The sequence below is a fragment of the Dasypus novemcinctus genome, chromosome 30 (assembly GCF_030445035.2).
Source record: "Dasypus novemcinctus isolate mDasNov1 chromosome 30, mDasNov1.1.hap2, whole genome shotgun sequence".
Lineage (NCBI taxonomy): Eukaryota > Metazoa > Chordata > Mammalia > Cingulata > Dasypodidae > Dasypus > Dasypus novemcinctus.
Window position 1 is genome coordinate 11,686,393 of NC_080702.1, and position 3,151 is coordinate 11,689,543.

A 3,151-nucleotide genomic window follows, 5' to 3' on the forward strand; every position below is an offset into this window, starting at 1 on the left:
TTCATTTATTAGCCATATTTTTAGGTTTCTGATGTCATATATTGTTTATATTTCTCTTTATGTTTTTTTTCTTACACTCTCGTCCAACTCTTTCCTGGTTTTCCTTTCAAACTGCAGAACTCTCTTTCAAAGAGAGTGCAGGTTTCTTATTGACAGATGCTCTTAATTTCTGTTTATCTGTGAGTATTTTGAGCTCTCCCTCATTTTTAATTGTGAGCTCTTCAGAATAGAGATTTCTTAGCTGGAAGTTTTTCATTTAGCACCTTAACTATGATATACCACTGCCTTCTTGCCCCTATGGTTTCAGAAGAGAAATTACCACTTAATCTGTATTAGTCAGTCAAAGGGACACTGATGCAAATTATCAGAAATGGGTGGTTTTTATGAATGTTATTTATTTTGTGTAATAGCTTACAGTTCCAGGCCATAAAACATGAGTCATTTCCTTCACCAAAGTCTATTGCTACATCTAGGGGCATGATGGCTCCTGTTGTCTGAGGGTTCTGGCTTCCTATGTTCCTCTCTTCCTGAGGCTTGCCTCTCTGGGTTCAACTGCTCTGCCTGCTTCAAAAGGTCAGCTGTAGACCATCAGGCAAATGGCTCTCTCTCTCTCCCTAGGACTTGATTCTTTCTGGGTTCAATTGCTTTGCATTCTACTGTGTGTTTACTTACTAGGCTCCAGGTAAAATCTCCCAACTCTGTCCTTTGCCATGTCTTTTCTCTGAGAGTCCCTCCCCACCAAGGTGAAGGGACTCAACACCCTACTCACATGGCCCAAAGTCCTAATCATAACTTAATCAATTAAACATGATACTTGTGACAGAGCATTTTACAAATATAATCAAATAACCCTGTCTTTGCAAGAAATCTGGCACTTTAGTTGGATATGATGCACCCTGATGTAAAAAGTTATTATCATTTTACATGTGGCCTTCAGAGAGAATGCATTTTCCAGATTACTGGCAATTTTGGGTCATTTCGTTGGAAGCATCAACCTGTTCAAATAATTACATCTAATAGTTATAGAGAGTCCTTAGCATGTACCATTTGGAATTTATTGAGCCTATTCCAACATATAGTATATAACCAAGTCCTTGTAGTAAGAATGCTTGGTTTCACAGAAACGGTTTACAATTTTAAGCAATAAACGCAGGAGTGTTCTTCTTCAGATGCACGTATGCAATAATAGTGATACATTTCAGAAAGAGATGTTGAAAATGGGAATTCATATTCCTGAAAAAGATGTGTCTTGGGAACTAGAGGAAAATGATTATTGAGAGATTTTGCAGCACCATGAGCCTTGTGATGTCCAGGGATGTTGCTGTAAAGGGCAAGAATAGAATGCACCTGACAGCAAATGAGAAATAAAACACTGTCAATGTTGTGGTTCTAGTGAAACCCATTTAGACTGTTGCTCACCACAATCATGGGAACAAAATTGGGAGTGTTCAGAATGTGGAAGGTATCATCTACAATTCAGGGGATTTCAAAAGAAGCCAAAAAACACACTCAGCCCAATTCAAATAACATGGACATTACTGATTGTTTGTTAGAAGAGTCATCACCGAAATTACTCAGTCACCTGGAGCCCAGATCTAATGAGAACACCCCTGGAAGTCCCACTGGTCTGGACACGAGCAAGGAATCAACCTGTTAGAAGAAGGCAAGGCAGCAAATTTAGAAGAGTTTTTAAAATGTATTAATAGAGTTAGGATTCCCAATTAAAAGAAAAACTAAAAAATTATATATCAACAAAGCCAATATCTGGAATATTGCCTTAGATAGATTCAGAAATCAAAGCTTTAATCCTGTATACTCAATTGAAATAGCCTATGTAAGCAAAAATGATGAATTTGGCCAAGAGCATCCTGGATCAAGACAAGAGTTTCTGAGTCTTTCAATGCAGCATCTTGAAAGCTCATCACTGTTTGAAGGGTCCTTGTCAAAGAACTTGTCCCTTAATGCCCAAGATAAATACTACAACAAATATGGCTGACTTTATCTCAGCAATAAATGAATGCTCTAATTACCTACAGATTATTGGATGTCTTAGACATTAAGTGGTAAATATATGTTGGTAAAAGACATACTTTTCTACCGTGTAATTAAGAGAGCCCAAACAACCTTTGGGAGTTTTAAGCAGGGTCTGAAAATTCTTCACATTTTAGATAAAATTCTGACTTCTCCAGAAGCATTTTGCAGCATCCTCTCTCATAAACCTTATAATCTTTCTGTAAAAATTCTTAGTGATCTTTTTACAGTCTACCCATTGTCTAACATAAAACTTTGGGATTTTGGAACAGTTACTTACAAGCTATTGAAAATTGTAAATCTGCAACAACAATGGAAGATATTCTTATTTTTGCAACTGGTTGCAGTTCCATTCCACCTACTGAATTTAAACTCACTCCTTCAATTGAGTGCCTGCATATGGATTTTCCTATTAGAAACAAGTGTAGTATCTCTTCCAATAAATAATACATTTAAAGAATTTCAAGAAAATATACAGTTTGCCATAAAGAAAAACACTTTAAGACTAGAAAAGGAAGAAAGTTCTCACTATGTGGGACATTAAAATGTTTCTTTGAACAAAGATATTTCTTTTAAAGTTGCTATTGAGCCTTTCTTTTGTTTCAGAAATCTGTCCATCATCACTTTTGAATAAACATGTCAGCTTCTGGGTCCAATAAAATTTGTATGAACATGAAGGAATGCTTTGGAAATTTAAGCTAAAAAAATTTTTGTTGAAGTGTACTAATCAAAATTGGTGAATTTTTCATTGTCTTAATATACATGCTTCATAAATTTCAATATAAATACTTACAGAATGACTGTAAAGAATTCTTGAAGCATAGTAGTATAATATGTAAGGAAAAAATGTTTTGCTACTTTTGTAAATTGTTAGCTGGAAGATGCCACAATGATTTTTCTCTTTTTATACAGTTTTCAAATTATTTCTTATTTAACTAAAGCATTTTGTAGAAAAGCTAAATGGATAATTCCTCTTATATAAATCAGAGGTGTATATTCTGGGCTGTATGTTTATGTGTGCTTTTCTAAAATGGCACTCAGTAGATGGTTAAACTGCATGAAAATTGTTGACGTATATTAAAACAGAATCATACTGCAGTTAGATTATGCATAATGGGAA

General features: G+C 35.0%; 1 pseudogene; it reads left to right on the forward strand.

Moving 5' to 3' along the window:
- The first annotated feature begins 858 nt into the window (after nucleotides 1-858).
- On the forward strand, nucleotides 859-2,704 carry LOC131276664 (G2/M phase-specific E3 ubiquitin-protein ligase pseudogene; annotated as a pseudogene).
- The last annotated feature ends 447 nt before the right edge of the window (nucleotides 2,705-3,151 follow it).